At 38.9% G+C, this 24,005-nt stretch overlaps 1 protein-coding gene across 4 annotated transcripts in view; it reads right to left on the bottom strand.

Annotated features, from left to right (window-relative positions):
- The window catches only part of ELMO1 (engulfment and cell motility 1), a 641,324-nt gene that overhangs the window by 162,473 nt on the left and 454,846 nt on the right, over window positions 1-24,005 (bottom strand). The gene's annotated exons all lie outside the window — the stretch shown is intronic.

The raw sequence follows: 24,005 nt of genomic DNA, 5'->3' as shown, positions 1-24,005 counted from the left end.
AGATACTCTCAAAATTATTTGAGATATATTTTTATTCAAAACACTCTGATCTACAGTTATATGATCTTCTCTTTCTGATTCTTCTACAGTTTTTAATTTAGGTTCTCCTTCAGAGAAAGTCAATAAATCAGCACACATCAACCAAGTTTGTGTGATAATCATTTCTCCTGTAAACAAATGTCACTTGCAGTGACAACCATTAAGGAATTTTGGAAGTCAATCTTACTTTAGAATATAGAATAACAGAGTTGGAAGGGACCTTGGAGGTCTTCTAGTCCAGGGGTTGGCAACCTTAAACACTCATAGAGCCACAAAGGTCCTAACCGGAAGCCCTCATTCAATTCTGGAGCTGGCTGGAAGTCCAGTTCCCCCACCATAGAGCCTCCTCCTAGCACAGCATCCTTTTTCCTCTACCTGTCATAATCAAAAGCCGTATCAATTGTGAAGCCGACCGGTGACAGGGAGCCGCAAAAAAGCCACATGTGGCTCCAGAGCTGTGGGTTGCTGACCCCTGTTTTAGTTCAAACCCTTGCTCAACCAACCCTAACCCCAAATGCTGGCTAGAGTGAATTGAGCTAGCAATATGGATTAAGAGTTAGTCAACATAGAACACAGAATAACAGAGTTGGAAGGGACCTTGGAGGTCTTCTAGTCCAACCCTCTGCTCAACCAACCCTAACCCTTTATATCTATTCCAAACAAATGGCATACCTAACAAAATTATTTTAACTTTGTCATACCATACTTGTCTATGCTCAATTAACAAAAAAGTTTAACTGGATAAGAATAATTTTGTTTTTACCAATGAGAAAACTGATTTTGAGTTGGATTTAAATAGTAATATTGAACATGTGATTGCCAAGAAGTTATAAATTACTGCTGAAAATATGGAAGATGGAAGATGAACATGTTAATGATTGTATGAAACAAAAAACACAGATTATAACATGATTCTTAATCAATGGGAGAGTGTGTGAAGTAAATTACTGAAACGTATATTGGACTATAACGAAGAGAATTTTATAGGATAATGTACTGTTGGCATTTAACCTGATAAATTATCAGAAATGTATAAGGGTGTGTAAAATATATGTTGGAAATTTAAACAATCAGAAAGTACTTTTTATAACCTCTGGTGGACATGTATGAAAGCTAAGGCTTATTGGAATCAAATATATATTTTAACTTAGTGAATTCTTAAACTGAATGTAAACTGAAGTCAGAGGCTTTTCTTTTATGTTTGATGGATAAATAGATGAAAAAAACCCATGAAATTTGTTCTTTTATATGACAAGAGCATTAAGGCTTTTCTATATATAGAGTTGCAAGGTCTCACATGTACAGTACCCACAATAGACGTATGGATGTGAAATTAATAGAATTGCCAGAGGTAGTGAAACTGACTGCTTTGATGGAAGAAAAGACACTTTATCTAGCTTCATTTCTACTTGGAAACCACTATTGGATTTTTTTTTTGTGCTTGAAACTGAAATAAATGAAATTTTAACCTTAGACTATAAAGAACTAATTAAAAAACAAGACAGTAGTAAACTATTCCTAGCTTAAATTGCTGAATCAGAAAATAGTGTTAAGTAAATTCTATTCTATTCTATTCTATTCTGATATCTAAAATTGAGTAGACACAAATCAGGAAACAGAAACAGAATAATTGAGTTGGAAGGACCTTGGAGGCCTTTTAATGTCAAGTAGGAGACCCTACATCATTTCAGGCAAGTCACTACCCAGTCTCTTCTTAAAAACCTCCAGTGATGGAACACCCACAACTTCTGACAGCAAGCTGTTCCACTGGTTAATTGTTTTCACTGTCAGGAAATTACTCTTAATTTTAGGTTGCTTCTTTCCTTGATGCCCGTATTTTTCGGAGTATAAGATGCACCTACCTTTTTTGTTTTGTTTTTTTTATAAAAAGTTTTATTTTTTAGACAAACATACAAACATACAATGTATTTTCTTTGAACAGAGTATTTGGCCGGTTCACAAATTTAAACAGTGTTTAGTCATTTCAATTAAATTTACAATTTCTATATTTCCTTTTTGCCATATTTATTCTTCATCTATTTTTTTAAAAAACCAATATTACCCTTCATCCTCATCTCTAATCTTAATCAAATTCAATTTTTCCCTTCTATTCTATATTATACCCCTTCCCATTGTCATCTATTTTTATATCCATCCTCACATTGGTTAATTATGTAATATTACAATTGTTTAATACAAACTCAACATTTTAATATAAATCAATTAGTTATATAACTATCTTTTTTTGAGTATTAATCAATATGAACATGAATATTCCAATTATTTCCATGCAATCCAATTTCTTACAAATCAATTAATTATATTTACCAATAATAAACCAAATAATTTCCCCTATATATTCCTCCAAACCACAACTTACTCATTTCTCATTTCAACACAATATACAATTAATAGTATCTCAATTATTACAATTCCCTAGTTAAATAGAGCTTTCTCCTTATGTTATTCATTTTCATATCTTAAACTCTCCCAATAACCCAAATAGTTTTGCCCATATAATCCTCCAAATCACAACTTAATCATTTCTACTTTCATCACAATATATAATTAAATAATTCAATAATTCAATCGTTGCAATTTCCCTAATTAAATTTAAATTTAAAAATGTTCTAGCTGTTATCCAAGCTACAACTTAATCCTTTTTAGTTTCATCACCATATTCCATTAAAGGTATTTCAATTGTTACAGTTTATACTTATTCATATTTCTACAAAAAATAAAAAAAGAAAAACTTATTGTCTAGATTTCAAAAATACAAAGACAAATATTCCAATTATTATTCATTTCATTTTTACAATCATGATTTCCCATTTATTTCTTACTACTATTCATATTTCAATTCTAAATATGTATAACATCTTTCTCTTTCATTTCTTTTTCTTTTTCTCCCTTCCCGTTTTTCTTTTTGCCTTTTTCTTTCTCCTTTTTTTCTTTTGTGTTTTAAAATCTTGAACTCTCCTCTTTTGCCCTAAATTTCCCATTGTTTGCACCTACCTTTTTTGGTGAGGAAAAAGAAGAAAAAGAATCTCCCTCCACCTCTGCCTAATTTTGCCTCATTGCAGCAAACAGCCTGCTTTACTTTCAGTTTCGTTTTCAGCATAGCTTGGACAAAGACAAAAAAATCTGCTCCAGCAACTTACCTCTTTGCAGCAAGCAGCAGAGCCCTGCGCAAAACAGCTGAGAGCAAATCAGTTGAGAGTCGGAAAGTTGTTCTAATCAACTTGTGCTAATTATCCTGTGCTGAAGCTGAAAGGAGCTGTTTTTTCTTGCTATTTGCTTGCAAAGAGGTAACTGCTGCGAGGCAAGGCCAAAGGGTGGGGGCCAGTGGGTGAGTGGGGCTACATTCAGTGTATAAGGCGCACCTTTTCCCCCCCTTTTAGGGGGAAAAAAGTTGCGTCTTATATTCCGAAAAATACGGTAGTTTCCATCCATCCAACACCAAGGGCAGGAAGAAGTGGCTGCAAGATCTGAGAGACACAGGAAATTCAACCCGCTTTCTGGATGAGGCTTCTTACAGGTAAGAACCTTACCCAAATTGCTTTGGCCCCCCTGCACCCACACCGCCCTCCTGCACCCACACTGCCCACCCACGGCCCTTCGGCTGAGTGTGGCAGGCCGCAGGCCAGATAAATTGCTTCAGCCCAGGGGGCACATAGTTTGAGGCCAGAGGGGGGCATGTGGGCGGAAGCCCCAGGGAAGGTCAGAGTCAGGGACTGGCACATCCCCTGACCTGAGACAAAGGGCAAGTGGGTGGCATGCGGGTGGAGGCCCCAGGAAGGCCAGAGCCAGGGACTTGCACTTTCCCTGGGCCCTGACCTGAGGCAAAGGGCTCACGGGCAGCATGCAGGCAGAAGGATGGCAAAAGCCAGGCCTGAAAAGCGGCCAAGCCTCGCCGTGTCATCCCGAGGCCACCCTTCAGCCAAGTGATTTACTTTCGCTGGCAGCTGTGGTGACCAGAGCGGGCAAGATGTTTAGATCAGCTGGGCTGCATAGCCAGCGTGGTAGACTGCAGTGAAGGCAGGCAAGTGGGCAAGGCACAGAGATCAGCTGGGCCGTGTGGCTGGTGTGATAGGCTGCGGCAAAGACAGGCAAGTGGGAGCACTTGCCTGTCTTTGCTACAGCCTATCACACCAGCCACGCAGCCCAGCTGATCTCTGCGCCTTGCCCACTTGCAAGGCATGGAGATCAGCTGGGCCTTGTGGTCTGACCGATTGAGCCAGAGAGTAGCTGGGTGTGGGTGTGACTCTAGCCACCGGTCAAGGTGGGAGAGGTGACATAGGGTGGGGTGGGGCGGAGTGGGGTGGGCAGGGCGAGCCAATAGTGGGATTTGCCAGTTTGCCAAACTGCGCAGAATTGTAATAACTGAACTGGTCTGAACTGGCAGCAACATACCTCTGCTCCATGATCCCTTCCAGCTCATTCTATTCTATTCTAAATATGAGTAAAACTGGACTTCTGAAAAACCTACTAGTTCACAAAACAGCTATAAATTAGAAAAGATTATTTTTCCCCAAGCAAAAGGGTTTTGAACATAATAGTAGATTACATTATGATGTAAAATCACAGATGAAAAAAGATAAATAAAAGTAGTTCTAAATTTTAATCATAGGCACAAATAAGGCAAAAAAATAGGGAAGAATTTCTATTATTCTGTGAATATGGGCAACTTTTTAAAAAACTATGCCTGAGGCATAGTTGCTGCTGCTCTCTGGTTCCCTTGCTTGCCTCGACCACAAATATAAGTTTTTATATTTGCTTGACAGTCTGTGAGAAACCTTTTGCTATTGTTAGAATGAGACTTTACTGAACAACTAATGTAGTTTTCTCTTCTGTAGTTCTTAAAATCCATGTCACAGAATTCAAGGTTTCAAAGGTATTCATATCATTTTAGCCATTTTTGACATAAGTGCAAAATTTTAAAAATCTGAGTGTTTAAACATTTAATGGAAAACTCTTTTTATAATGCTACAGAATTGTTTTTATAGCAAAAAAAAAAAAAAAAGTAAGTAATCCATGGGAAATGGGGTGGGGAGAAATGGAATCTGAGATGCTAGCAAAGCAGGCCCAGTCTGTGGAGACCTTCTGCTGCTGCCGCATGGGCCCCCTGCCTTGCTTGGGGTGGCGGGAGGAGGAACTGTGTGCCTGGGAAGCCGGGATGTCTGTGAACCTGCAAGTATGTATGAGGTTTTCTGTCTTGAGAAAAAGTTTGAACTATAAGACCTCTAAAGTACCTTCTGATAGCCTATGATTCTAAAGTCTCCACGACAAGGGAATTTGCTTAAATTGAGTGTGTGTGTGCGTGAGAGAGAGAGAGGGGAGAGGGAGAGGGAGAGAGGGAGATGTGGCTACTTGGGGGTGCAATTTGGAGAAGTATCAAGAGAAATGCCAAAAGGGCAGTCAGTTTGGTATTAAATTCCAAATGAAATTGGGTCTTCAGGGTAAGGAGTCATGAAGAACTTTCAACTGCAGGTTTCTAAAAATCTTATTAAAATGAATGTCTAAAGGCAGCTCTTTAACTCAATGAGTCCAGAAGGAGCAAAAAAGAGAGGATCCCAATGAGGGTCTTAGCTATTTAGCTCAGAAATAACAGAGTTGAAAGGGACTTTGGAGGTCATCTAGTCCAACCCCCTGCTCAGGCAGGAAAACTGATGATGCCAAAATCTGAGTGGAGGACCTGGGAAAGGTGTCAGAATAACACTTAGAAGGGACCTGGTGGTGGTGGGGACTCTATACCATTTCAGAGAAATGGCTGTCCAGTATTTTTTGAAAAACTTCCAGTGATCGAGCACCCAGAACTTCTGGAGACAAGCAGTTCCACTGGTTATTGTTCTCACTGTCAGGAAGTTTCTCCTTAGTTTTAGGTTGCTTCTCTCTTTGTTCAGTTTCCATCCATTGCTTCTTGTTTTGCCTTCTGCTTCTTTGGAAAATACATTGCCCACCCTTTCTTTGTGGCAGCCCCTCAAAAGCCTCTTTTGTGACATGTCTATCACACTCTTGGGCAAAGCATGTGAGCCATTTCCTTCCTTTGAAAGTATATCTATAGTATGTAGATGCAGATAATAAAATCAAAAAAAGGTGAACATTTTTACAGAACTATAGATACGTTGAGGCCGGGTGTGACAAGGAGTGGCTGGGAGGGGAGGGGCCAGTTGAGGCACCCTTTAACTTGAGTGATGTTGAGTTGGCCACGCCCACCCAGTCACATGACCACCTAGCCACGCACATCTAGCCACACCCCCAGAAACTGTTGTTAAATTATTTGAATCCCACCACTGATACTAATGCAATGAATATTGTTGTAAATAATTTGATTATTATTTTCTAAAATGATTTGTACCCAGACAACACATGGTTTGATTGAAATTGGAATTTTTGTAAGTTATAAAATAAAATAAAACTTATTACAAAAAAAAATCAAGGTCATGGTATTTGCCAAAGGATATGTCTGGTGACTAAATAACCATTGAGCAGTAAATATCTTCAAATAACTGCCGATTATGTCAACTTACTGCATGAAAAATAGCTTCATTTCTACAATCTTTCTAATTCTCCAAAGGAGACCAGCATATATCCATAGTGCTTCAAGTCTTCTCAACCAAAATCTGAGCTCAGTTATGTTTTTTGGGTAAATCAGAGATAATCAAGACTAGGTTAGCTAATTCTACTTCATTGTAACATTGCATTAACAGAATCTTGCAAATCTGAAAATACAAACTTCTTGCTGACATTTTAAAGTGCTTGAACAATTAGGGTGGGTCCTTGTTAAGTTTTTTCCTCCTATTGTTAAAGTACTGGAGACTAGGCATCATCTATTCCCCTCATCTTCCAAGTCCATCACCCATTCCATTACATTTTTGGAGTCCAGTTGGGCCGTTACAGATCATTTCTTCCCCTTGAAAGAGTTCAGTCTAAGTTATTGAGATCAATCTTTCAAGCACCCGCTGTGTTCCAAATGTAGTGCTCTGCTGTGAAGTCAGCCTATTCAAAATAGAAACTTCCAACTGGAATCACATCCTTTCCTACTGACTTAAGCTTCTTTCTTTCCAGATGGCATGGCCCCTTTAATTATGACTGACAGCCTCTATGTCTCCAATGTCAAGCAATACATAAAAAATTAAAATTTTATGGCTTCTCATGGACAACTATTACGCTGATGGGCTAGGTATGTGCATTAGCCAATCTTAAATTACATGTCATCAACTTAGGGCTGCAATCAGTTCGTCAGTCTTAACCCAGAAACATCTTTCTGATCCACAGTGCACATTTACTCTACTCAACTCTCAGCTGCATACAAACTCTCAAATTCAAAGGGCTTTGTCCTTGGCTAGAATCAGTGCCTTTCCAACTGTAGTTATTGAAGGAGGATACCAAAACTTCCCTTTTGAGTGAAGATTGTACCCATGTAGTGGAAAAGCAATTGAAACATTGAAACATATATTGCTTTCTCTATGCTCATCAGAAAGTACTATTTCCACTCATCATTCTGGTTACACTGATTCTTTCTATTTCAAGTTGCTGCTATCTGACCAATCTGATTCTGGTTCAATGAATATAGCTAAATACTGATCCACAGTTTTACAATACATTGTAATTTCTCATTAAACAGCTCTTAGATATTTTCTGTTTGGAAACATTTCAAATGCAGTTATCCATTTAGTTTCTACTTTTCATCAATGTTTTATGTCGTTACTACTAATTGAATCTATTTTCTGTTTTAATTTCATTAGCTGCCAGTTACTTTAACAATATAAACAGTCAGTATGACTTGATTTTGAAAGCATAATCCGTTCTTATATACTATCCTTCCTCATACATGTTGTTAGATATAATATTACTTACATTTTTCCATAGCTTGTAGTACCGTTTCTCCGAAGGTAAGACCTATCCCAAAAATAAGTCCTAGCATGCTTTTAACACGTACGCCTAATGAAAGCCTTACTCTCCAAAATAAGCCCTACTTAGGAGCCTGTGCAGCTGGCTGGCCGCCCATTCTGTATGGTTGCTCATAGTGCCACGGCGGGTGGTGCCCCATGTGCTCTGTACTGGCTTACCTCAGGGACCACGCAGCCACGCCATCCACGTCCTGACAACTGCCTCGCAGCGGCAGCACTGCCAGCCATGTGCAGCAGGAGCCAACGTGCCGCTGGCCCACTTCTTCTGCTTGCTCGGGGCTGCAATGGAGCAGGAGGCTGAGTGGTATGCTGGAGCTGCAGCCAGGAGGCAAGACAGGTGTCACGGTGTGGATGGCTTGGCTATGGAGGCCCTGAGGTAAGCTGGTGTGGGGCACTTGGGGCAGTTCCACCGCCCCCTCGCTTCATGGCCGTGGCACCGGGACATTGCTTGGGTCTCCTGTTCCATTGTGGCCACAAGCAAGCAGAAGAAGTGGGCCAGCAGCCACTTGGGGTCCTGCTGGATGGGGTTGCCAAAGCCGCCACTGCGAACCTGGCTGTGGGGGCCTTGAGGTAAGCCGGTGCAGGGAGTGTGGGACAGCTCCACCCCCCACCTTGTGGCAGCAGCACTGGTGTACTGCACGGCCTCCTGCCCTGCTGCGAGAAAGCAGAAGTGGGCTTCCATATGTGGAAAAGAAAATAAGACACCCCCGGACCCCAAAATAAGCCCTAGTGTTTATTTTGGGGCCCAAAAGAAAATAAAACCTAGTCTTATTTTCCAGGAAACATGGGTATTATATGGTTCCATATATTTCAAATCAGTAATTTTACTGTTTTTTTTAAAAAAAATATAAATCTGTTTTAACATTTAAAATCCAAAAATACAAGTTAAAATACATCTATAACAAAAATACATCCGTAATAATTATACAATTCAATGTCATTCTGACAGTATGTAATTCTTAACTTTGTTCATCCATTCCCACATATTCCTACTTAATCGACATATCTAAACACATTTTGTATCTTATTTTATTCTATACATTCCTTATTTTTAATTTCTATCCATTGGTACCAATTTTCCCAAGTTAAGTAGTATTCTGAGTCTTCCTTATTATTTAGTTCTAAAGTAAGTTTGTCCATTTCTGCACATTTGAAAATTTTCCAGATTATTGTCTGTTGGTATAATGGACATTTTCCAGGCTTGCGCGAGTACAATTCTTGCTGCTGTATTTATATGAATAATTAAGTATTTTATCCTTTTAGGGTAATTTCCTTTAATAATCCCCAGAAGAAACAGTTCAGGTTTCAATTCTATCTTACAGTGTGATTTCTTAGTAATTTTACTATTTTGTTATTCTAAACAATTATTTGGTTGCCTTACATAAATTGTACAGGTAGTCCTCAAGCTACAACTGTAATGGAGCCTGTCCAGGGGTGAAATGCTCCCGGTTGGGACCGAATCGCCCGATCCGGTAGCGATGGATGCGGGTGGTTCAGAGAACAGGTAGCAAAAATCCCTGCCCCCCCCATGTCCAGCTGAGCCGCACAATCATCAGAGGCTTTTTTTTTTACTTTTAAAAGCATTTTGTGGCTGAAGAGGTTGTAGAAAAAATGCTTTTAAAAGTAAAAAAAAAGCCTTTGATGATCGCACAGCTTAGCTGAGATTGTCAAAGGCTTTTAAAAGAAAAAAACCCCCTTTTTTTCTTTTAAATGCCTCTGATGATCCAAGCTGAGTTGCCTGATTGACAGAGGTTTTTTAAAAAGCCTCTGCCGATCAGGCAACTCAGCTTGGTTCGTCAGAGCCTTTTGAAAGCCACGCTTTCAAATTGGCCATGCCCACACAGTCTCATTACCCCCCCACCAAGCCACGCCCACAGAATCGGTAGTAACAAATTTTAGATTTCACCACTGAGCCTGTCCATTAGAGTTGAAAGTTGGGAGAAATGTTAAATGAACTATCACAAATAATGACCAGCTATCTCTGCTTTCCCCAGTGCATTTGTTAAACAAATGTGTGGGTTATTAAATGGAGTATGGTATGCCTCCGAGGAGATCCTGGGAAACCTAGTGCCTCAAGCCTCCCAAGCCCCCCATCACCTGTGGTTTCCCATGTTCCGCTTCCCACTCCTTCGGGTCCCACATATTCCTCCCCACTTCTGTCATTATTTGCCTTTTAGCAATAATCCACCTTCTGGAAACTGTGTCAAATGACAGCAAATTGCTCCATCCTCCAGGGTCTTTGGACCACATGATCTCTGAAAGATTTCAAGTCTCAACCACTATTTTAGTAAAGGATTATCATCTACACATTTACAAAGATTCTCCTCATTATTTTATTTATTTGTAATCTACCTTTATTACTTTTACAAATAACTCAAGGTGACGAACATATCCAACACACTTTCCTCCTCCTATTTTTCCCACAACAACAAGCCTGTTAGATGGGTTGGGAAAGTGACTGGCCCAAGGTCAGCAAATGTTTTTTATAGCTAAGAACTTACTGTCTCCCCATTTCTAACCCAGTCTCTTGATAATGATGAGATGATGATGATAATTATGATGGCTTATCTTGCCCTTTGTTTCCAATTATCACAAACAATAGTAAAAATATTATACTGTCTTTTGCTTAGCTTTCAATTCTTTATGAGATCTATTTCCTGTACACAAAATAATCCTCCCAATTTATTTGCACCAAACTAATCAAAATAGTTCAGAAAAATATTTTTCTAAAATAATAATTAAGGTTTTTTAACTTGAATATTTTTATACCCCTAAATCAAAAACTACCCTACTAGGTAACATTGTTTTTTTTTAATCTTCATTATTTGTGACCCAAATTGTTAATTATCCAACATACAAGTTACATTATACTTATCATTTTAAGTATCATTTTATTGGGTAGAAAGAAATAGAACTTATTTTATTTATGTAAATTAAAGTTACATGACAAAGTCATCAGAACTTCTGAAAAACTCACGGTTTTTCTATTTGTGTTTTATTTCATTTGGGAGATCTTTCTACCCTGACCCATGCTGTGTATAGTTTTAACTCAAAACAATACACCAAAGATCTTTCTGCCCTACTTTCATTTCATATGCAAATCTAATATCAATAGCAGAATATATCTTTGCAGCATTTGCTACTTTGATTAGGATTCCATCTCCTGAAACTAGGGCTTAATTCTTACAAATACAGGTAAGGGTATAAATTGCTCCTCTTCTTGATTGCAGATAAAAATTAACATATATACGCTGAAATTAATAACAATAACATCACCACGTCTAGATAGATATACCACTGCACATATTAAATTTGATGTCAAACAGGAGACATCTAAGTGATTTCTATGTTCAGGAATGTAAAATTTCATTTCATTTCATTTATGCAATGCCCCTGCTTCATATTGAAAAGGTACAGAGTAGAAATCAGGAATATTAACATAAAATAAAATTGATAGATAGGCTGGATTTATACAGTATATCATTGTGTGCCATAATTTTTTAAATATAATTTAGCAAGCAATACAATGGTTCATATATAATGGTACTCTTTACAGATGAGTTTATGCATCATGATATGTCTAAAATAAGCAATCAATTTGCAATTTAATGCCAGAAGTAAGATTTTTAAAATCCAAGATTTAACATTTAACATTTATTAATATAGATGGGGCTCTCAATGAAGCCAGTCAGCTCCATGGTTGCATAATCCTCTGTGCTCTTCCACATCAGGCCACAGAACCTCTTAATGGAAGATTACCTCTGGAGGCAATATGCGGAGATAGCAGCAGAGAAGGCTCTCTTCCTAGACCCTGCTAATTGAAATTTTTTGACTGACAGGTTCTGCAGCATACCTTCCCTGCCTGATCAAGTGGGACAGACTGATGTTATAGGGCAAAGCCAATTCCATAGGTAGACTAGTTGCATGCCATGTATGGCTTTATAGGTGATAATTAACACCTTGAAATGGACCTAAAAGCAAACTGACACCCAGTGAAGTTTCCAGAGCAAGGGTGATATATGTGCCCTTCTTTGGAACCCATTATGGCTTACGTAGCTGCGCTCAGCACCAGCTGAAGTTCCAGGTTTTACCAGTAATGTCAGATACATCAAAATCCAATCAATTTCATTATTGTGTGCAAGCAATAGTCTCTCTTTCACCATTCTATTAATATTAATTTCAGAAAGCATCAGTATTTACCTATTAGCAAATGTCTATGGAGATTCTCAGCCATCCAGATCATAGTTATCTCAAAGGTGCTTTTTTAAAAGGCAACTGGACTGTTTTCCCCTAAGGAACAACAAGACATTTCACTTCTCATCCAAGAAGGTCATCAGTTGTGACTGGATGGTGGGAAGGTGGAAGGATAGGTTCTGACAGGATGGGGGGCTGGAATGGAAGGATTGTATTTCTTTGCAGTCATCTTGTCGATAGCACTCTCTTTGGGAGCTGTTCAAGCCACTTGGGGATTTATCTCTGCTCTCAGGGTCACCTGAATCAGAGTGCAAATGGTTGTGGAATTTTCTTGGAGATAGGTGGTATTGTATTCCTCCCCCTCTATTGAAAGAAGGCAGTTCAATTCTACAATATTGTAGATGGATTCAGGAATCGAATCAAATCGAATCGAATCAAATTGAATTGAATCGAATAGAATTCTTTATTGGCCAAGTGTGATTGGACACACAAGGAATTTGTCTTTGGTGCATATGCTCTCAGTGTACATAAAAAGACAAGATACATTTGCCAAGAATCATAAGGTACAACACTAAATGATAGTCATAGGGTACAAATAAGCAATCAGGAAACAATCAATATCCATATAAATCATAAGGATACAAGCAACAAAGTTACAGTCATGCAGTGATAAGTGGGAGGAGATGGGTGATAGGAACTATGAGAAGACTAATAGTAATAGTAATGCAGTCTTAGTGAATAGTTTGACAGTGTTGAGCGAATTATTTGTTTAGCAGAGTGATGGCTTTTGGGAAAAAACTGTTCTTGTGTCTAGTTGTCTTTGTGTAAAGTGCTCTATAATGCTGTTTTAAGGGTAGGAGTTGAAACAATTTATATCCAGGATGTGAGGGGTCTGTAAATATTTTCACAGCCCTCTTTTTGACTCGTGCAGTATACAAGTCCTCAATGGAAGGCAGGTTGGTAGTAATTGTTTTTTCTGCAGTTCTAATTATCCCTGAAGTCTGTGTCTGTCTTGTTGGGTTGCAGAACCAAACCAGACACTTATAGAGGTGTAGATGACAGACTCAATAATTCCTTATAGAACTGTATCAGCAGCTCCTTGGGCAGTTTGAACTTCCTGAGTTGGCGCAGAAAGAACATTCTTTGTTGTGCTTTTTTGATGACGTTTTTGATGTTAGGTGTCCATTTTAGGTCTTGAGATATGATAGAGAAACTCGAAGTATTTGGGAGGCCATTGCCTGGAGGGAATGAGATCTCCCTGGACCAAATTCTCTCGCTCCAACAGCCGATGCTCTTTTCCTTTGGACTGAGAGAATTTAGAGATCTACTGGAGCAATCCCACTCTGCCACCAATTGTTGCCAGTATGTGTATATATACTTTTGAGCCATCAAAACAACCATTTTTGAACTTTGAAGATGGTGGCGCCCAGCTAGGAAGGTGAGGCTGTATCCCGGTGAAGGTGTGGCTATATCCCAAATTGCCATACCTGTTGACTGCCAAATCTGAGGCAATCTGAATCTGAAGGAATCTGAGGAAAGGCTACTGTTAGATCCCCGCCGCCGGATCCCCACCACCAAGTCCTCAGTGAAGGTGAGGCTGTATCCCAGATTGCCGTCCCCACCAAATCTGAGGCAAGGCTGTTGCTGGATCCCTGCCACCAAATTCCCCCAAGGCAAGGCTGCACCAAGGTAAGGCTACTGCCAAATCCCGAGACAAGGCTACTGCCAGACAGACAAGGGTACAAATGAGACCCCTCCGAGTCTACTGCCAGACAAGGCTACCGCCAGATCACCTCCGAGTCCAAGTCCTTGCCGATAGCAAAACTTCCTGCCGAGGAAAAAGTTTCTTCTGAAGGCAAAACTTCTCCTGCCAAGGCCTTCGAATCTCCACTGAAACCAAGGCTACTGCTGGATCTCCGCCACAAGGCAAGATCACAATCACAAAGCTGAAATCAATTTGCCAGAAATCAGTCTGCCAGAGAAGATGAAGATCAGTCTGCCGGTTATGTAGAAAATGGCGGCACCCAGTTTAAGTGAGGCCTAAAAAACCCCCCAAAAAACCTCCACCAAGAACTGAGGCTTGAAAAACTCCACCAGGAACATCTACCTTTTTCCAGCTAGGAAAGGAGCCTCCAGTCCTGTAACATAGATTAATTGATTGATTGATCAACTGATAAATTTATTAATGTAGTTGATTGATTAGTTGATTGATTAGTGTAGCATTGATTAATTGATTGATTAGTTAATCAATTGATTAGTATAACATTGATTGATTGATTGATTAATTGATCATTTGGGCATTGATTGATTAATTAATTTAACAGTGGATTCCTGCAAATAAAAGGTGCTCAGCTACACAGCTATAAATAATTTTTAAAATCACCAACATCTCCACACCAAACCTACCACGCCAGGCAAACACTGCCACCCAAAAAGATCTGTACCAATGACCTACACAATGACCCATACATGCTTTATATATGCAGAATCTTTCAAGGAGGATGAGAGTACCATGAAATGCTCCCTAATTGACATGTATGCTCACCACAAGTGCTTGGGATTAACCAAAAACATAGCCCAATTCCTACAAGTATCCTAACTTGCATTTCCACATTTCTGTCCATCATGCAGACCCAAACTGGACAAGTTTATTGTCGGGCTTGAAAGGGTCGATACCATAGAAACACGATTAACATCCCTTGACACCATAGAAGCACAACAAGCATCCCTCAAAAAAAAAAAAAAAAAAAAAAAAGATATGACACGAAAAAGCAAACATCCAACAGCTCGAAATCCTATCCCAATCCAACAACCATAACCACAATCAACCATGCAAATAATATCTCTACCCTCACCAAAGACACCATTGAACGTGAACAGAAGGCTCCCAATGCGATCTTTTTTTTTATTGAAAAAGTTTTCAAATACAAAATTTCCCCCCCTTTTTTTCCCCTCCCCTCCCCCTCCCTAACCCCCCCTCCCCACCCGTCCCCCCCTGTGACTTCTTCATAACAAAAAACCTAATTCATAACAGATTACTTACCCCCTCCTCTAAATACTGACCTTTACTGACTAAAAGTATTATTAATATTATAACATCCCCTTTATCAATACATTTCAAGAAAGGAATAAAAAAAAACAAAAACATTATACTATAACATTGTATAGTAACTTCTAATTTAGCAAAATAGTATTATAACTCCCAATTTGGCAATAATCTACCCTTTTTCTCCTCTCCCAAGCTTGTATCTGTATATTATTACAACAATTCAAAACCACCTTCCACTTTAAAACTATACAATAAATCCTACTTTAACATTTGATCTATATATATTACTATAACATTCCAAAGCGGCCCTCCCCGTAAAACCTAATTTAACATTTATTCCACTCTATCCATTCCCTCCACTCCCCTAAACGTATCACTTAAAAATCCCTTTTCTTAAACTAATCAGTCTGCAAACTAGCTTTTTCACCCACTGTCCTGCAAAATTATCATACACAACAATTCTTAATGTCTTTAATTCATTGCCCACTCTACTTAAAAGTACATGTATATATATTCCATTATATCTAAGTAAAAAAGAAAAGACAATAACTTTAAATTTATAATCCATATGATATCTTCTTTGAAGTCTTTCCACTGGATTATTAAAACCATCATCCATAATAGGGTAACATAGCTTGTTGATGCAACAGGATATTCAAAATCTTCAATCATATCTGCCCCCATCAGTAGTAAATATCCTCTTATATATATGAAAGTAAAAACAACCACCCGAGTGACATTATATTTATATTCCATGTAGTAATAATTGTGGCTTTCATCAGGATTATTAATTCCCATCATCGTAGTGGGTAACAACCAGATCTTCTGCATGCCCCAGTATGACTCTTTTGCCTTATAATTCAAGATAATTATAATATAGTTATCAGCACAAAAAGGAGTTCCAAAGTAGATAATTAAAATCCATCAGTTTGAGGCTCTTTTCACATCCCAAAATTACGGCAATGCAGAGGCCTGTCACCATCCTCAGGATAATATTGACCAATACGTCGCCTCCTCTATATTTTCATATACTCATTCATTTTTAAAGTCACTGGCTTCACTGTTGCTTGATTTAAAAATTTCTATTTTTATGCAACCTATTTCTTTTTTTCTTTTCTTTTTGCGGGTTTGATTTCCATCCTGGTTTCCTTTCTACGGATTGTGTATCAACTAGTCGGTTTTGATTCTGCTCTGTAGATTGATCTTGTTGGTTTTGTTTTTGTGTCTCATCTTTCTTTTTTGCCCCTTGTATATCCCCTGATTGGTTTCCGTGCTTGTCCTTGACTTGATAGGTCATCACATTAAAATCAGATGCCACTTCTCTCCGATTTGTAAATAATCCAGCTGGGGTATCCGAAAAATCCAAAGGCAGTTTATCTGGTACAGTCTCTGTAGCTCGGTATTTTCCCTTTATTTCCAACTCCTTCTGCTTATCCTGTATTATACCTGAAGACGTTAAGTTCATTTTCAATCTGTTTTGATAAAATTCTTCCGCTCTTTCAACAGTATTTAACTGGTATCTTTCTCCTTGATATCTCAATATGATACCAACTGGAGCGTCCCACCTGAATAGGATATTTCTCTTTTTTAACTCAGTCACCAGAAAAGCAAATTTCTTCCTTTCCATTAATATCTTAGGTGGGAGTTCTTTGTAAATCCAAATCTTTCTTCCATGCAGTTGCAAATTAGAATTGAAGGAATTTTGCACAATATTATTCCTAATTTCTTTGTCTGTAAAATAAATCACTACATCTCTAGGCAATTGCCTTTGCTTGGCAATCCAGGAATTTATTCTGTAAACTCTGTCAATCCTACAAAACACTTCCTCGGGTTGAACCTTTAAAATCCCAGCTAGGAATTCAGAAGATATTTTCCTTAAATCATCTCTGTTATCTTCCTGCAAACCTCTCAGTCTTATCGCATATTCTGTGAAATTATATTGTACCATTAAAACCTCTCTTTTAATCCTCTGTTGCAGATTTTCTACATTACCAGACTTTTGATCAGCCTCCATTTTAGGTTTTTCTTCTGAGCTATTATCCTGAGTGTTTATCAAATCATTTTCAATTTTTTGAGTTCTATTGTCCAATTTATCTTGAATTTCTTCCATTTTAGACTCTAGTAAATTAGTATTTGTAGCCAACTGTATCATAAATTCTGACAAACCATTAGCCACTTTTAAAATTTTTTGCTCCAAAAAATCAAACTTAGATTTCACCAATTCTTTAATTTCCTGCTTAAATTTTTCAAGATGCTGATTCACAATCTCATCCCTTCTTACAATCTCCTCTAAAAGAAATTCTATTATATTAAAATCAGGTTTCTGAGATTGAAGAGTTAAAACTTGTTCTTTTAAGTCATTAGTGGGGGAATCCCCCCCCACTACTTGTTTGTTTGGCTTTATAAGTTTCAGTGCCATATTTCCACCCAGGCAAGCTTTGTTAAAAGAAAAAAGACTTCTTTCCAATCAATAACAATATCAAGTCTCCAGGGAAAAAAAAAGAGAGAAAAAGACACAGGAGCGAAGTTTTGTCTACAAATGTAGCCAGTGGTGTTTATTCCGCTACATTGTGTTAATAGAAAACGGAAGGACTTTCCCTTTCAGCCTCTTCTCCAGCCGCGGCAGACGCCATTTTAAAAGGCTTTTTTTTCCTCCCCCTTTCCTTTCCTCTTTTCTCTTAAATAAATTTTTTAGAAGATAAGTAAAATACTTGCGTTTCAATATTACAGGTCCAGCTCACTTTTTCTTTTAGTAATCTGTTAAATTCACAGGCTTGCTCCTCACGCCTGGCTCTGCATTAGCAGAGGTCTCCCAAAGCCCGGAGCAGCGGCTGGGGATATGGGGCATCTCATCCACTCCGTCCCAAAAGCAAAAAAAAAAACTTTTGGGGCTCTGCGGAGAGTTCTACCCACCCCTGCCGGCTCTATCTCTGTTTCCTCATGGAAACGGAGTTTTTTCGAGCCGCCATTCCGCTGTGAAGGCGGCTCTGACAGGCAAAGGAAGCTGACGATCCCAAAGGAGCGTCTAGCGGCGGCCAGCAGCAAACCGGAAGTCCCAATGCGATCTTATTTGGTCTAAAGGATACTAATGAATCCGATGACATCACAAAGGGTCGCAACATCAGCAGCAACTTTCAAGTATTAACTATCTCCCCCGATGAAATCATCAACATTTCCTGCGACAGCCCTGAGTTCAAGAACAGTGACGGCTCGGTGGCCCCATGCTTCAGCAGAGGCATTTGCAAGAATGAGTCCAGCAAATGCAAATTCATTTACACAATAAACTCACTTGCCAAAAGCAACATCAACCATAAGAAACTTTGTTCACAGCCTGACCTATTCATACTGCAACGTGCCCGCTCCCATGAGCTCCGCTCAGAGCTCAAAAGACGCCAGGACCAAGGAGAGACCAACCTATACATTGACTACTGCACTGACTGTATCAAACGCAAAACCAATGTCCCACATCTCAATAACCACACCCACAATCAAAATTAGGCATGCATGCCCCAAACTTCCTCCAGATCCACTACTATAGACCTTAAATGCAAGCTACCTAACGCAAGAAACCTTGCAAACAAAATGCCTGAATTCCTCCTCTTACTAAATATGGCTATATTCGACATTATATTTGTCTGCGAGACGTGGTTGAATGCATTCTTCCCAGACTCCATTACCACAGTAAGTGATTATCATGTTTACCGGTCTGACCGTGAAATCCGTAGAGTGGGTGGTCTTGCTATCTTCTATATAAAGTCCCTAAATCTGAAAAACATTCAAGTTACACAGGAGCTTGCTCTTCCTGAGACCATTGTCTGCAAACTGTCCTTAAATACAACTTTTCACTTCTTACTATGTTACAGAGCCCCTGATTATGACCTCATTCATGCGAACAAGCTAACTTCACTACTAACTTATCTTCCTTGGTGACCTCAATTTACCTCTTATTAATTGGATCCTAAACGAATGTACAACTGAACCTATACATGCAACTCTGTACAATGCCGTTACTATCTTGGGACTGGATCAATTAGTAACAAACAACACTAGACTCAACAACTGCCTTGATCTCATCTTCTGCAACTGTTTATTTATTTATCTTATTTTATTAGATTTATATACCGCCCTACTCCCAAAGGACTCAGGGCGGTGAACAGTCAAAGAATAAAAACACATAGATTACAAAATTTAAAAGACAGTGTTAGGATATGGTGTAAGCCTAACAGGTTGTCCAGGCAATATATGGACAATATATGTGTTCTATGACTTTAACATGAATCTGTATTCTATGACTTTAAGAGGTACTGCTGAGTCATTGTAATGCTGAGTCATTATATCCTGATTGGATAAGCTCTGTTGTAACTATATTTAAGAAGGGAGCTGAAATGTAGTCATTGATGATATGCTACCATCGTGTGTAGACATGCTATCATCGTGGGTGGATATGCTACCAGCGTGATCTGTTACCAGTGTGAATATGCTGCTGTTTATTATCTACTGCTGTTTAGTATGGTAGGAAGACTTTTGTATCACTGGACTGATTTGACTGGCAAAGACTTGGATTGATTAAAGATTATGACATTGTTTTTCACTATAAAGTAAAAACTTTGATAAACCAGTTTGTATGTATTTTATTCATTGCTCTCAGCACGTTTCCCTGTGCTCTACGCTCTACTGGTTGGTTAACACAACAATATCCTTAACATTGGTTATGGGCCCAGAGCCAACCAGAACTAACTAGGATTGCTCAGAGCTAAATAGAGCTATATAGTGAACTGAGAGTTAATGTGAATAATACAAAAAACTGTGTTTGTGCTATATAATCCAAGTGTAGATGGCACAAGAGCAAGTATCGAATATCTCCATTATAACCCGGTTGGATGGAACAAACTATGTATCCTGGTCTACCAAATGTAATCTACTTTTGCATAGAGAAGGACTGTGGGACATAGTAAATAATCCACCCGATGTAACAGCATGGGATCCTGATGACGATGAAGATGCAAAGAAATTAGCCAAGTTTAACAGAGATAATGAACGAGCTCTTTGCATAATTGGGCTGACACTGAATGACCAGCAGCTTGTCCCTATTCATGGCGAGGAATCTGCTGCTAGGTGTTGGACCAAGTTGAAGAAACTATATGTCTGTGACAGTGTTGATACTCATATATATCTCACATGAAAATTGTTCAAACAACATCTTCTTAAAGGAGGAGATATGATGGCTCATTTGGAATCCAAGACCAGAATTTTCCAGGAGCTGCATGAAAAGGAACTTGTTTTCTTGGAACTACAACAAGTTTATATAATCCTTTCTTCTTTGGACGATAGTTATGACGACTATGTTTCTTCATTGGAGGTTTTGACCAGAAATGAACTCAAATTCACTGGCATAACCGGTGGAATGGAAGAGTCCAGAAGAAGACAAGAAAGGAATCAATTGAGAGTAAAACAACCAAAAGAAGAAAAAATGTATTCAACTGCTTAGTTTGTAAAACGATGTTTTGCTTGTGGGGCTAAAGGGCATATAGCTAAGTATTGTAAGAATAAGAAACTGTCTGTTGGGGATAATAATAGACCCAAGAAGGGTTGCAATTTAGCTATACCTAGTTCAACTACTAAAGTTAACCAGGATTGGTGGGTTGTTGATAGTGTGCTTCTCAATCTATTACTAGGAATAGAATTTTTTTTGTTGAATTGAAGAAGAGTAACCAACATATTAAGTTAGCCAATGGTTGGAAGGTTAAGGTAGCAGGAAAGGGTGTTGCACATTGGTCATTTAGTAATGAACTGTTGCCAATATTATACATTCCTGGGTTAAAATTTAATTTGCTGTTAAATCTTTATTGCAAATTGGGTTTACAGTAACATTTAAAAATGATAAGTGTATAATTGAGAAAGATGGAAATGTTGTTACTGCAATATTAGAAAATGATTTATTCATTTTACATGATTAGTGGCTAAATCTAAGTCAGTTTATAGGAATGATAAACCACATGATGAATGTATTCATCTGTTGCATTGGAGACTAGGGCATATAAATTTCAGGATGTTAAAGAAAACAGTTCAGTTATCTGAAGGGATAAAACTACAATCATGTAATAAGTATTTGAATTGTAACGCCTGTAGTCAGCAAAAAAAGCAGAGTAACCCCAGCAAATCGTATCAATGGTTTTAAAACCAAAAAGCCATTAGAGGTAGTGTTTGTAGATCTGATTGGTCCCAAAAAACCCAGTATAGGAGGAGCCTGCTATATCCTAAGCATAGTAGACCACTACTCTAGAAACGGATTCTGTTATCTAATGAAAACGAAATGTGAAACATTCCAGTATATAAATAACTGGCTGTGATTTGTAGAAAGGAAACAGAAGTTTAAAGTAATGTGCTTAGTAACTGATAACGACACAGAATTCACTAACCAAAGGTTAGAGAAGTTTTTGCAAGAGGCAGGAATACAGCATAAACGGTCTGCACCATATAGACCACAACGTAACACTTATGTTGAAAGAAGGGGTCAAACATTACAAGCCATGACTAGAACAATGTTGGCAGATTCTGGTTTGCCTGAAACCTTATGGGGTGAGGCTGTTATGTGTGCTAACCATGTACTAAATAATGTTGTACATTCATCTACGGGTGAAATACCATTTACATTATGGCATGGGAGGAAACCAAACCTTAATTACTTGCACACATTTGGAGCCCCTGCTTGGGTACATATTCCATCTAATGTGAGGAGGAAGGAACATCAGAGAGCCAGAAAAATGTTTTTTGTTGACACAAATCATCGGTCCTTTAGATTTTGGGCACCAGAAACTACTTGTGTTTACTGTAGTGCAAATGCAAAATTTTTGGAGCACGAAGGATGGGAGAAACTTCAGCGTGCAGATTACAGACAGGATGACAATAATGTTATTATTGAGAATCAAATGATTAATGATACCCCTGATGAGGATGTAGACAATGTAAAGTCTTCTATTAAGGATGAAGAACAGGAAATAGGTTTAGGGGAGGAGATTAAAATACCTGCAACGAGTCCTGTATTGCCTAGGAGATCTAATAGAGAAAGACATCCACCTGATAGGTATAAAGCAACCATAGTTTGTCAGGTTAACATAGAACCTTCAAATTATGAGGACAACAGGATGTATCCTGAAAAAGAGCAGAATGCATGGAAGGAAGCAATGAGTAAAGAAATCAACTCATTAACTGAATTAGGAGTTTATGAAAATGTTAAATTACCACCTGGAGAGAAATTGATTGGTTGTAGATGGGTGTATAAATTAAAGAAAGGTATAGATGGGACTGTAACCCATAAAGCTCGCCTTGTAGCTCAAGGTTTTACTCAAACTGAAAAAGATTTTGATGAGGTGTTTGCTCCGAGTTTAAGAGCTAGCACGCTAAGAACAATGCTGGTGTTGGCGGCAAAGAATAAGTATATAATTAACCATATAGATGTGGCGACAGCATACTTGCATGCTCTATTATGACATACCATTTATATGAGAAAGCCGTTAGGAGTTAAAACAAATAATCAAACTGATCGTTGGAAATTAAAAAGAAGCCTTTATGGTTTAAGACAATGGGTTTGAATGGAACCAGTGTATAGTTAAAGAGCTTAATAATATTGGATTTCAGGAAAGTGTAGCAGACAAATGTCTCTTTAAAAGAGAGAATGATGGTTAATATCATTTTTGCTATTATTTACTGATGATACAGCAATAGTAACTAAAACTGATACAGAAGCAATGGAGATTATTAGAAAGTTGCAAGATAAATTCAAGATCAGGAATTTAGGTCATATTAGATATTATTTGGGCCTTGATATTGGTCAAACAGCTAGAGGATATAAACTGTCTCAATCTAGCAAGATAAGTCAGAAACGCTATAGTATGGAGTGTTGAAACACTATAGTATGGAGCTATGTAAGCCAGCTAAAATGTCTATGGCACAGGATTTTCAACATGGAGAAATCCGAAGTCCTGGATTTAGTAAGGAGATCTATCAATCCCTAATAGGAAATCTATCATATATTGGCAATTGGCAATAGATTGGCAATATATTGGCAAATAAAACCAAATTAAATAATTTGGCCCGGGACAAATTAAAAATACCCCCAATGGTTAAGACAAATTTAAAATTTAAAAAGGGAAAGTTAGGCCAGGCCAGCCTGTTGAAATAGAAAAGTCTTGAGGGCGCGGCGGAAGGTGCGTAGATCAGGGATCCTCCGTATCTCCGGGGGAGCTCATTCCATATAGCAGGTGCCACCACAGAGAAGGCTCTCCCCCTGGGGGCCGCCAGTTGACACTGTTTGGCCAACGGCACCCTGAGGCGCCCCTCTCTATGACAGCGTACCGGCTGGTGAGATGCTACTGGTGGCAGGAGGCAGTCCCGTAAGTATCCAGGTCCTAAGCCATGGAGCGCTCTAAAGTGGTAACCAAAACCTTGAAGCGCACCCAGAAGACACCGGGAGCCAGTGCAGCTTGCGCAGGAGAGGTGTTACATGGGAACGCCATGTCGCTCCCATAACCACCCGCGCGGCCGCACTCTGCACCAGTTGGAGCCTTCGGGTGCTCCTCAAGGGGAGCCCCATGTAGAGAGCATTACAGTAGTCCAGGTGGGAAGTGACGAGATCATGAGTGATCGTGCATAAGGAGTCCCAATCTAGAAAGGGACGCAACTGGTGAACCTGATAAAAAGTCCTCCTGGCCACAGCCGTCAAATGCTCTTCTAAAGACAGCCATGAATCCAGGAGGACACCCAAGTTGCGAACCCTCTCTGTGGGGGCCAACGACTCGCCCCCAATAATT

The sequence above is a fragment of the Pantherophis guttatus genome, chromosome 4, assembly GCF_059756535.1.
Source record: "Pantherophis guttatus breed Tessera chromosome 4, ASM5975653v1, whole genome shotgun sequence".
Lineage (NCBI taxonomy): Eukaryota > Metazoa > Chordata > Lepidosauria > Squamata > Colubridae > Pantherophis > Pantherophis guttatus.
This window is presented reverse-complemented; position numbering and strand designations above follow the sequence as displayed.